General features: G+C 36.9%; 1 protein-coding gene across 1 annotated transcript in view; it reads left to right on the plus strand.

The window, feature by feature from the left end:
- Nucleotides 1-3,993: 3,993 nt before the first annotated feature.
- Nucleotides 3,994-13,500, plus strand: part of camkvb (CaM kinase-like vesicle-associated b) — a 42,143-nt gene continuing 32,636 nt past the window's right edge. Inside the window, exon 1 of the mRNA XM_079856842.1 lies at nt 3,994-4,203. The gene's annotated coding sequence lies outside the window, so the exon portion shown is untranslated. The remainder of the gene's footprint in view (nt 4,204-13,500) is intronic.

A 13,500-nucleotide genomic window follows, 5' to 3' on the forward strand; every position in this document is an offset into this window, starting at 1 on the left:
TAAAGAACGATTTTTACTTAAGTAAAAGTAAAGAAGTACTCGTTTTTAAAATTATTAAGTATCAAAAGTAAAAAGTAAATGTCAATGCATTGTTTTATTATTGTTGCATCATTGTATGTAATACTTACAGTACCTTATGCCTCTGAACCTGCCCCTACCCTCATATCAATATCAAATTTATTTCTAGAACACAGTTCCAGTAGTGGGATTGAATGCGAGATTGAATAAGTGAACTCAATAACGTCCAGAATGGTTTCAGACACCCAAATGGCTGTTCCCTCAAATAGTGCCCTATTTAAAGTTTTTTGGCTTTTAGTATGAATATGTTAGCCTTACTGTTATCTATAAGTGTGCTCCAAAACAATGACAAAATTCGCATTTAGAAGACCAAACCCAACGTTGAAAATGAAAATCAGGTTGATGTCAGAATCCAACGTCAGATTGACGTTAATCTCCAACGTTGGACAGACGTTGTATTGTGGTTGAAAATGAAAATCGGGTTGACGTCAGAAATCATTGAGTTCTGACGTCAACCCAACTTTCATTTCCAAACAAAATGTAACCCCTGCAACCAAAATCATCCCCTGACTGATGTTACTATTAAAAAGTATGATAATTGTCTTTCAAATGTAGTGAAGTTGAAGTAAAATTTTCCAGAAAAAATAATACTCAAGTAAAGTACAGATACTCAAAAAGTGTACTTAAGTACAGTACTCAAGTAAATGTACTTTATTACTGTCCACCTCTGGCAATTGGATGATCTCATGTGAGTGACAGGTTGCCCCTCCCTCACATTAGTAAACACGTCATCAGGGAAGAGAAGAGATATCACTACAAGAGGGAGGGGAAGTTATTTTGATTATAGATTACGCGTGCACATGATTTTTTAAAAATAAAATAATGAAGTGCATGCATAAATCATTTATAATAAATATAGAAATCATACATAAAAAAACAAGAATTGTCCTTTTTAATTTGATGGTGAAATGTTTACTCCAATTTTTTTTTGTGTGAGTAAAACAAGATATTCCATGAAAAGATGAGGGTAGGATTTGAAGGCCAGGTATTTGCATTAGAAAGGGGTCAGTTTTAATTTATGTTGACTTAAAGGACAGAGATTCGGTGTTGCCTCAAATTTTCTGGAGTAAAATGACTCAAACATGCCATACACCATTCATATTAAAAAAAAAACGAATAGTGTCAGTTTGGATTTGTTGTTGACTTGTAGTAATTGAGTGGAGGCACCACACTGATTAGTAAATCCTTGCTATACACTCAGCTGAGAGATCAGTTGTGGTAAGAAGGATATCCAATCAGATCAACATCAACTTCCAAACCCCAGGGTTCTTCCATAATATCACACCACCAGCTAGCATCACACATATAGTCCTTAAATACCAGGTTTCTTACTTTATTCTTGGAGTACGAGCCGCTGACATATTGGATAGCTTTATATGATAAATGATATGCCCCTAAATAAAAAACAAATCATAACTGGATGCCTTATAAATTGTGTCAGGGGATATTTTATGTGGATTTGTAGAGCAGTGGCTCACATCTCTAGAGGTCCAAGTCTTCAGAATTTATGAATGCTCCGCACAGCATAAATGCTCATTCTGAAGCCATAATGCATCATTTAAAGTGACTATACTGTAATGCTTCAAGCATTCCCTCATTTGATCAGTAAAGATGTTTAAAAGATTTCGGTGAATCCACTTTAACCTTTTATTACAGTTTAATTCTATAGATGATTATAAGTATATTTTGATGTAAAACATCACTTTTTTTGTCTCCCTTCCATTCCACCAGTCATGATTTTCATGCTGTGCATATTTGCCTGTGATAATCTGTAACCATAGTAACACAGGCTTGTGTAATTTGGTGATGTTAACAGTGCATGAGCACTGTGATAACACGGATGAGCACTACCCTATATTCAAAAACAGTGAGTGTAGCCTCATCTCAGTTTTGTATTTTTAACATAGACAAGGAATATATAAAGCTTCTGGTCACAGTTTCTTTAGAGTTTTTAAAGTTCAGAATTGACTGGCAGGTTTCATTTTAAAACCAATGAATGCGAGGACCTCCTTAGTGGAGGTAATACTGGTTAACTAGTCATTGGTGGTGATCAATCAATGTATATTGACAGCATCTAAAACATTACACTTTTTATGCACAACTATAGAGACAAAGTTTATACAAATAATTTGAAGTCTTTAAAATATTGAATTATTGGAATTTATTTGATTTTTATTGTTAATAATATTAAATTGGATTAATTAAATATGATGGTAATGGTGACAAAAGCTGGCAATTTCAGTTTCAACCACTTTTCAGAAAATTATTTGTGTACATAAAAGATTTTAACATTTTAGATGCTATCAGTGTGTTGATATCGTATATTTGAATGTATTTTTCTGTTTTCAACAGGTTTGAAAGACTGCTGTGATTGTTTTAATCAGTTTGTTAATGCAACAGTGATTCAAAACCCTCCAAAATCTGTGCCGTTTCATCGGTCCCTTTTGATTATAAAGGTCATTCATTTCCATCCTATGAACCTGATGGCGGGTACTTGCTTTCAGTTTTCAGCACTGTAACAGTAATAAGTGTCAAATGAATGTGAGGTTGTGCAGATTATTGTGGTCTCTGGTGGATTTTAATGTGAGAATGGATAGTATGGATATACAGATTTACAGTATGTCAGGAGATCCTCAGCTTGGAGTGCATGTCTAATCATCCGAAACAAATGTCTTGTTTACTCATAAGAGACTAGATTTTTGTATGGTATAGAGTAGAAACCAATAATGTGTGGACATAGCATAGATTCAGTCAAGGTAGTCTTCATATGATTGAATCATATTTCTTTTTTCATATTTTTTATGCGAGATGCATGAACATGGGAAGCCACTCAAGCAGACACTATACGCTTATGCTTCAACTAATTCTCTTAGACATTGAGACCCTTAGGGGCAAACTGCTATTGCGAGTAGGAATGTAGCTTGAAACAACAAATTCTCCATGGTGGTTGAGTTCGACCCCTTCTGCTCAACTGTTTCACTGAGGATGTGGTCTCTGTATTATCGTGATCCAAAAATATGTCCTTCTGATCACGTTTAACTCAATTCAAACGTGACATGAGTAGTTTCCTTTAACCATATGCCATAAAGTGATTCTCTAATACACAATTGTATAAATTTAGGTGAATAATTATAAAATAATCTTAATCCAATAATGACTGGCTGAAAATGGTAAACACTGTGTAAAGCTCTCAGCCGAATGATGTGCATTCATTCATAAACAATGCAGTTACTTTGTAAGTTTATTTTGAGTTGAAAGTGCCAGACCTTAATCACACTTTCACCTTATGATGATGTGTAAGTATTTCCTTTGCTGCATGATCATCAGTTGTTGACAGCGAATTCCTCACTCCCCAAATAAGACACTTGTATAGACTTATGTATGCTTTAAAGTTATATTTTTAAATAGCATCTTACCCCAACCTACCCTACTTACTCCTTATTATGATGCATACAAGCTGATCATTTTTCATTCGCTACATTCAAATGCATTATTTTCTTACACAAATGATATACCTTTATCTGTATAAACATTTAAAAGGTCGCCGACTGTAAACAAGGATTTTTTCTTTAATCTTATTTAATAAAGTGGTTCTATAAACATAGTTTTGCCCCGTCACACTACAGCACTTTTGTGTGATTAGCCACATCTCATATGAACTATTTAAAACCACTGAGTATTGTGCTGTATCCCCCCCACCCCCCATGAGCAACAGGACAAGAGTGCAAAACAGCACGTTATGTTCTTAATATTTTCTCTTCTGATACTAAATGGCCACACCCCTACAAACGACTGTCAGATTAACGCGCATTCTTTCTCTCACGCGCGCTGCTCTCTCTCTCTCTCTCTCTCTCTCTCTCTCTCTCTCTCTCTCTCTCTCTCTCTCTCTCTCTCTCTCTCTCTCTCTCTCTCGTTCGCGCGCGCTCATATCCATCATCCTCTCGCGACTGAGAAAAAAACCCGCCAGCGCGAAACAGATGGGAAGGCATCCGCGGAATTTGCGACCGTTACCGTGCAGAGAATAACCGCCAAAACTTAACGGACACCGACAAGAAGTTCAGTTCGTCCAGAAGACTTCTGGACTGAGAACTTGAGGGCATTTCACGTCTATTCACGACTGGAAAAGTAAGTTTTGCATTAATGGCACCGTGTTGAACAAAACTTAAGTGTGTGCGGTGAGTTAGTGCGTAAAATACGTCGAAGGGAAGCTTTTTGCAGGCTTTATTCGACAAATAATAACTTTAAATCGCAGAGCAATGATAAACATCACACGGTATGTACTCACTGTTTTGGGCACACTTTACATGTGTGTTCATGTTGCAGTGCAGTGTAATTATATAAGTAACGTTAGTGAGTAATACCTGCATGGATTCAAAATAGAAATCAAAATTAAGAAATCTGTTCAGCTTTATTTATATATATATATATATTTAATGTGATGTGCTGCATTAAAGACGCACTGCCTCGGAAGGCTTTATAATAGGCTACGGTGCGTCTGTGTTTTAAACCAAATTGTTTTTGTGTGATTATCTTAAAATGCAACAATATTCTATATTATAAATAATACAGTATAATTTGTTTATGTTTAATAATAATGATGCTGAAAAGTCATATAGTATGAGTTCTACCTTATTCTGAGGGTCTTTATTCGACGTCTTGATGAGATGAATAACGAAGTTATTGACGTACTTGCTCATTTTAGTCTAATAAATTATGCGAATTGGTAACTGGTAAACGTTTGACTACTTGTTGAAAGGAGAGTCGTGTAAAACCATCAGCCATCATTGAGGGATGATAGACACATGCATTCATTCATAATAAAGACTCTACTTAGTCGTCAAAAAACACTTTCTTTGCAAGAGCTTGTTTAATTTCATTTGTTTTGAGAAAGAAGACCATCACATTTTTTCTTTGTGATCATGAAGTGTAAACGTTGACACAAAATACCCCTCCCCAATCCAATTAGTCACTTTTAACAAGCAATTACATTAAGCAATATTCTTTGACAGTGATTGACCCATTTTTAAAAATGTATCATGAAAAAAAACCAAAAAAAAAACACTTAACCAACTCATCAGTAGTTGTCTAAACATAAATGATATATTATTCATCAATGTCAATTATTCATTGTTTTAATGGTGCTTTTATTTGGTGCCCACATAATGTAAATGATAATATGATGTTGCTCCTTTTAATCTTTAGAGTGGTATTGAGATCATTATGCTAAGAGAAAACAGAATAAATAGTGTGTGCATATTCATTTTCTATGTTCTTATCATTTTCACTTTGCATGATGTGATTGTCTGACTGTATAAAATAGTGATGTTGAGTTGTGCCACATGATAATATGAGCCATTCACCAGAACTGCTCATGTACTCCTATCAGATGTACCATCAGTCCTTTCTGCATATAAATGAAAATAGGAAGGATTGGGTTATAACTATCTAAGTTTGTAGTACTCAAATAAAGAGCTTCATGTGGGCTGTGCAGACAGTGTTGCTGTCCGTGGTGCTGAAAAGTGGCTGACACACAGTACTACTCCAGTGATCAACACCAGAGTTCCTCCATACTTGTAGTCAGTTATGTCAGTTATGTGAACAACTACCTCTGGATAGCAGACATCCTCTTCTGTCCATGCATAACAGGAGCTGCTCTGCTGGAAGCACATATCTAGCTAATCCGAAATGACATTAATAGTTGCAGGACAGTTAACCTGATTAATAATAATAAGACAAAAAGACTCATACGTGGTTCAGCGCTTTTCATGATTATTTTTTTCTGCATTTGAGAATTTATGCAGATGTTTGATTAGCCCTTAGGAGCATATGGGGTCCAACTGTGTCTCAGGTGGTCTTTTATAGCAAGTGCTATAACCGTTGACCTCTTTTGTTGCTCAGTTTGTGCATGCTGCTTAATGAGTGTTCTTTAAATGAACATTACATTGTTTTAAATGATTACATGTAGCCTGAATTGTATTTTACCAACTGTGAGTACATTTATTACATCCAGTGGTGATGGAGTGAGCTTACTCATCTCGTTCTGACAGATCCCTGGCTTTTTATGAGGTCTTCTACCAGAACAAAGTCATCCCCTATCATTTTCTCCTGAGAGATGGATTATAACTTTTGACATGTGACATAAATATTATTACACTTTTAAAGGGTCCTGAACTGTAATTTGAATTATGGGACTTGGTTTAGTAAAGGGCTTTGTATGGCTAGAGCTGATTGAATACTGCCTTCAAGTAAATTAAATACTGCCACTTTTATTGATAGGAATGGTAGAGAGAGGACAGGGAATGAAATGGGAAAGAGGTGAAATTGTGATCTCAAAATGCTGCAAGATTAATGTTTTACTAACCACTATGGTGTTGGAGCACTTGTACTAAGCAACGGCTCCTAAGTGAGTTGTGTGGTCTGACTGACTGTATCCCAGAAAGTAGATCCAGACGAATGTTGCATAAAGTGGACAGCAGTTTAAGCCAGCATTAGCTTGGCCAATTTAATGTATGTTTGTAGGGATTTCTACTGGGAATCAGATCAGTAATTTTTAGGCACAAGAGGCTAAATAGCATTCTTCAGTTTTGATTGTACCTCAAAATGACACCGTACAGTTGGAAACATGGCTGATTTATTGGATTGCTGATGCTTTATAAAAGGCAGTAACATTCAAATGAATCAGTTCTCTGCATAAGGTCTGACATTGCTTTTTTCATCCCGAAGGAATCCAAAAGCGCTTATAGAGTACCATGCTTATTCACTTTTGCTTTGTTTTTAATGCATACTGTAGGCTGAAGCACATTGTACTCTGGCTCAAAAGCATTGAATAGTGTCAAGATATAAAAACAGCTTTTGTGATCAGGTAAAGTCTGCACATACTGTATGCTTCAACTGGATTGTCTGGGAAACAATCCAGACAGAAAAGCCTAATGCTGTGGCACAGAAACGGCATCTGTCTTAACACGAAAAGGTGCATTTACACAGGCAGCCTACGGCTTTTCAAAGGCATATATAAATGCATTTATAGAAAATTCACACTCAGAAATAATGCTATGAAATTATATATAGAGTATAGAAATAAAAATATGAAACTATGACTGTCATGACAATTTCAAAAGGCTCCACTGTTTCATTTACACAGAGCTAAGGGGCCGCTCACACAGAATGTGTTCTAGTGTCCATCTGTGCTGTTGGATGTCTTTCACCTTAAGTGGCAAGATTTTCAAGTTAAGAAATTAAACTTTTAAATGTTTCCTGAGACACCCCGTTCTGTTCCATTCCTCTTTACAGGGCCTCACTGTTGAAAGCAAGAACATGTATGAACGGCTGCTGAGGAGGGTCAGAGCTGGCGTATATTAGCTTTTATGCAGTATTAAGTCTTTACGCTAAATTTTAGATGTCATGGAATAGCCTTAACTCGCTTGTGCTCACAAGTAGAGATGCACCGATTGATCGGCTGGTGACCGGAATTGGACGATTTTCACGTGATCGGCCATGACCGGCGACCGGCCAGTCAGTCTGACATATGCCGATTTTATGCCGGTCAAATGCACTCGGGCGCCGCATGATTAACCTTTTGAGCGGTATGGTCTCATATATGGGATTTTTATTTCTGTGCCCCTGAGAGTACGGTGCCACATTTAGAATGTTCAGTGACGTCGCATAACTGGCAGATTCAAACTGCTTTCGCGCATTGGCTGGCGCTGAGCCAGAGTTGGACGCATTCAGCGCTGTCATATATCACAACTAAGCAGTGTTTTCAACCTCATAATGTTTATTTTAGGTTTCAGATATTTAAATACACACAAGCACGAGTATAACAATACATTTGGAGTTTGTAAAATACACACTGATAACAATCTATTAAAATATAATTTGCCGACATGTGTTATTCATATCAGACAAACATAGTGGAAGTAACTATAAAGTTTACTCTATTCTTCTCAGTTCACCGGACACTTTCTTGCATTCATTTCGTGAGAAACTGATGAATTTACGTGCTGTAAATCCGACTGACAGGACAACATTGCGGCGCCCATCTCATGTTATAGATCAAGATTATTTATAAAGGTTTTTAAATGACCAAACACACTCACTTACACGTATTTGAGAATCGGAATATCAGATAGGCAAGTTGATGACATGGTAAGCAAGTTTGTGAATATTTTGAATAAAAAGGAAAAGCGGAATAAAAAGGGAAAGCGAAATAAAGGGACACATCTGTCATACAGTATTATTGTGGCTGCGGTGTATCGCGTGACGTGTCGCCATGGAAACATTAAAGGGAACGTTCGCCTTGAAAAAAACTCACTCTGGGGGTGGGGGGGTCAGTTAGAATATTTTAAACTTACGCGTGAAAGGGTTAAAGAAAAGATCGAAAATAAATATTTGTGTGTGCTGTAAAGTGGTTAGAAAAAAATTAAATCGGAATCGGCTAAAATCGGTATTTGCAGGTCAAACTCAATGAAAAATCGGAAATCGGAATCGGCCTAGAAAATTGTAATCGGTGCATCTCGACTCACAAGGTTTAACCATAAAATGTAACCCTTTAGTCACAGGGTTAACACTTTTGGCATGTCATCAGCCTGAAAGTGTATAGTGTATGCAAAACTTCAGCCGCCAGGAACCAGCAGGCTCATTTGTATATTTTATTTGTAAGCCATTAGTGTTCAAGACTTCAGTCAATAGGTAACTGACCCCTGGGGCATTCTGTTGGCATTCCTTTGACCTTTCCTGAGAGATAACAACCAGAGCGAACCTCTTGCTCTCTGTGTCTCCAAGACTATAATAATGATCTGGTGGAGGTTCTAAAAAAAAAAATCACACAAAGCTGAAAATGTCACACCATCAGCAAAACTGGAGGAAGCAGCCAAATTTTGTCTCACTGAAGGATTGTGTGTAAAGTAGCTCATGTTGGCCAGGATCATATTAGCTTTAGCACGACCCTGAAATCCTCAGCTAACTTATTTTTTTGTGTATTTTTATAGTTATTACAGTAATCAGCATAAGCAATGATTTATTGGCCTAATGGTGTTGGGAATTAAGTGGTGTAACAGTTAAAGCTTCATTGGGCCATATGCATAAGAGTCACTGAAACAAAGTGCAGCAGTCTTGGTCGTGTGATGATTACTAGAGATTATATGCTCCCATTCCCTTGTTCTTTATGATCTAAGGTAGCCATTATTACTGGCAGCACTGTGTCCCGTAGGGAGAGACTACAAGAGGTCATGGATTTTACTTAAGCCTAGCAATTGTGATAAATGAATCTACAGAATAGTTGTGGCAGGTTTTTATTAAGATAACGATTCTGTTCAGTTCTGCACCATTGACTAGGACATACTATTTTAGCTTTGGTAGAATTGAATATGTCGCACCTGAAAAATGAAAAGGCTGTAGGCATTTCTCCCCTTGTGGGTACAAAGTGATGTGTCCAAAATGGTCCATTGCAACACGTGTGTCAGTAATCTTTTGGCAGACCATTCCTTTCTCCAATAGTAAAAAGAATAATAACAACATATATATGCTCAGTCACATTGATTGAAGGGAATTGGTCCTTTCATTTTTTAAACGCGAACAACATAGCCTTCAATGACGTCAAGACTTTCTCAGAGACAAAAGGGTAGTAGGATATAGCTGAAGCATGGCTCTCCGCTGAAAGGGTTACTTGTGGCATAAGGCAACTTCAAAGCTCCACTCCAGCTGATAACCCCCATAAATAGCGAATTTGAAGGGGAATTTTAAATCAAAAATTGATTAATATTTCACCTCCGCATTGATTCATGCTGCCTCTGAAGACATTTTCATCTCTCTGAATCGTTTGTATGAGGAATTATGATGACTTTATTCCCATGATCCATGACATCATCTGAGCATCACATCTTTTCTCACATGCTTTTTAAACTTTTTTTTTTTGTTCTGCAGTGTAACATTTCATTATTTTAAGTTATCCATCATTGTAGGGGTGGGCTTTATGGCAAAAATGTAATATCAGTACAGCCAAATTAATTTCCCTATTGTAAAAATTTAGCCTTACAACTTAATTTATTTAACTTTATTTTATTTCATTATTTTGTCTTTGTTATTAAAAATTAGAAGAGTAAGAGTAATTAACAATAATGCAAATTACAAATAAAAGGACACATATAATACAAGATAGAAATGTTATAAACAGTGCTTTAATTTTTGCCAGCCAAAGTAGGTCTATTTAACAGCATTCAAGTTAGAAATTGAATAAGCAAATGTAAAAATGAAACACTACACAGACTTTACTGTATGAATATACACTGATTATTATTAAAGCTACTGAAGTTATTCAGTCAAGAGCAGTGAGTGATTTTCATTTTGTATTTTGTTTGATTAACCTTAATTACACAGGCGGCAGCAGGTTTATTAGGCCTGACACACAGATCTAATATACACGCATCCGAAATGTTTACTTACATTCACTTAAGATATTAATGACTGTGTTTATGCTCTTAACCTTGTGTGTATTTGACAATTTAAGTACAATAAGATGCGAAAGAAAACTTAGTTTAGTACTCGTGACTAGCTTTTATTGTGCATGTGCTTCGGGTATACACACTCAGAACAATGTGGAAATAAAAAGTTCAACCGGCAAGGCTTTAAAACGCATGCAAATAATAAACTAATAATAAACGGCGAAGATCTGCAATTTCATATGAGCGTAACCCTACTGCTGCGTTGCTAAAAATATGTTATGTGAATGTACACATTCTACAGTATGTTAGGACATGGGTGTCAGAACTGCAACTGAATGCACTGTAGCACAATACTACAACCTCTCTTCAAAGGCAGAGAATCGTTTACTATCTAAAATCATGATATTGCACACCCCTACATCATTGTCAATTTAAGTTCGAGAACTACAGTAAAAGAAATGCATAATTAGACAAGCTATAACAACTATGTTTTAGAAATGCAAATTGTTTTTATGAATCAGAAAGCCTGTTTAATCCACTTATATTTTGGATCTGCTCCCCTCATGTTATCTCAAGGGCACACTGTTTCTTATTCTGCAGCATTTTTGACGAGATTTATACTGCGCTCAAGGTGTCTTGCTTGATCTCGCTCGGTTTCTACTCCAATAAGAATATTCTTTGATTGACAGCGAGTGACACTTTAAAATGTCCATGTAAGTTATTGCCTGTCCTTGTTCTTTTTTTGTTAAGCTAGCTGTCAACAGATGCTGTGATTTAATTATAGGACTCAAGTATTTGGCCTGTGTTTGCATGAATGTCTATAAAGAAATCAATAAAGAGCAATCTCCTCAAGCTCTGACAGGTAGTGGATTTGTACACATAGCTGATGGAGTTACAGCCCACCCTAGTGTGTAAAAGCTGAATGAAGTGCCTGGGTTTCACTCTTGGAACTATTTAAGAAGGCCGTGTGCACTAGACTAGATGAATGCAATTTCATGTTCCTCTTAAGTTAATAATGCACTTTTTTTAATGACTCTTTTTGAACATGTAGCATGCATAATATAAGATGCGTTCAAAATATGAATAGAACATGTGAAAAAATAAGTTATAACCTCTTCAAAACCAAGAGCAGTGGTGGAACAGGTTCCCCAAAAAGACCGTTTAGAGGTTGATATGAAATATTGGCTTTTAATTTATTTTTTATTTGATTAAATTTCAATGCACGCAATTATGGAGGAAGCACTATGTTGAATAATCTTTAGATAAATGTCTCTCTGTAGCATACATGACTAGGGTTGTGCCGATGAGAGCCACCATCGTGATGCCCCGCCCCCCAAATTTGTACCGGCAAAAGTGCGTGTTCAGTGCTGTTCGCGAGTGTCACGAGTCACCGGTCCACAGCAATCAACTAACCGCTTACGTTTCTGTGGTAACCTACAGCTCCAGCACTGGGATTCAAGCAGCTGCAGCTTGTTTAAGGTAATGGCGAAAATCATTTTAGAACAGCAGCGAAAATGTAAAAGTAGGCTATATAAACTTTAATATATCCTTTTATTGAAACGGGTGCTTTGCTGTGCAAAGAGACATTTCGAAACATTTCACCCGCTGACCGCTGGTACTTTCACTTTTGCCGCAGACACTTTATATATTATAAATGTGTCTATTGTTGATAATCCGTGCAGATTTCAGTTGACGATTCTGTTTAAAGTTATTAATAACAAAACATGAATAAATGAGAAAGAAAAGAGTAGGATGTGCTTTATATTGAAAAGAAATATTAAAAGCGCGATAAGTCGGATGCTGTGCGCGTGCTCCGAGCGCAACACGGACAAGCGCTTTGTCTTCGGTTGCGCGCCTAAACTGCCAAATAAACACAGAAAATTTTCTAAATGCCAAGTCGAGTATTCCCGTAAACACAGTAGATGTAAGTAGCTACTATGTGCACTCTCTCTCTCTCTCTCTGTGATGGTCAGCACTATTCCGTAGCATTAAGAGGACCCCCCCCCCCCGACGATATCATCGTCCATTGCGATGTTTTACTGTTAACATCGTCAACTGCCAATTTAGGGGACATCGCCCAACCCTATACATGACTATTATTAATCAATGCTGCATTTTATACCAGGTGATTAATTCAAAGAAGGGTGAGACAGATTATCTAGTGAGAAGGAGCAGTTTCATTGATTCACAGAGATGTAGTTGACTTCATCAGGCAGAACATATCCAACAGATGAATTGAGTGTGCGTGGGATATGTTGTCAAATACTTCCAAGCGTATTTGAAAGCTCTAATTCAGAAGGCTTTCATTCACGTGGTTCAGTTACCCACACAAAGACCTCATCTCCATGTGCCTGTCCATTTAAATGTTCTATTTTAACTTCCTGATCTTAGATATAAAAGCGAGACATTTCCTTTTTTCCCCTCCTAATTCTGAGTGACGGATGTTGGAACAGGCGGCTCCTAAATTTAGCCTTGTATAACATCATGCTCCCAAACCATGTGCGTTTTCTATTTTTTTGCTTTCTGATTTACTGGAACTGTAGAGTGAAATGCCATTGAGGGACTTTGTAACCAAGGCAACAAACAATAGCGGAGCAGAATGGTCAGATTAGTGTGTGAGGAGTGAAGGGCTTAAACTTGAGATATTTCTCCTTTATTTTGCTTAGGTGGGAGCCATGCTGTGAAATGACTGCCACACCTCACCCGCAGTGGAGCTGTTTTGCATCAAAACATCATTCTGTAGCTTTAAAGACAATTGGATGACAAGAGTGATGCATTTGGGGCTGTTGACACATGCACTTTTTATGTAAACACATACAATTGTAATGGATGTCTTTAACTGGTGTGATATATTTCACTGTTTGAATGATGTGTCTCGTACCATGGACCAATGTTTTCTGGACTGGTTTTTAATGGAACTCCGTCATTGCGGAATCTACTGCGCCATAGAAAAAATGAATGAGTTTTAAGCTAATAAGCTTAT

Source organism: Squalius cephalus (genome assembly GCF_949319135.1).
Source record: "Squalius cephalus genome assembly, chromosome: 22".
NCBI classification, from domain to species: domain Eukaryota; kingdom Metazoa; phylum Chordata; class Actinopteri; order Cypriniformes; family Leuciscidae; genus Squalius; species Squalius cephalus.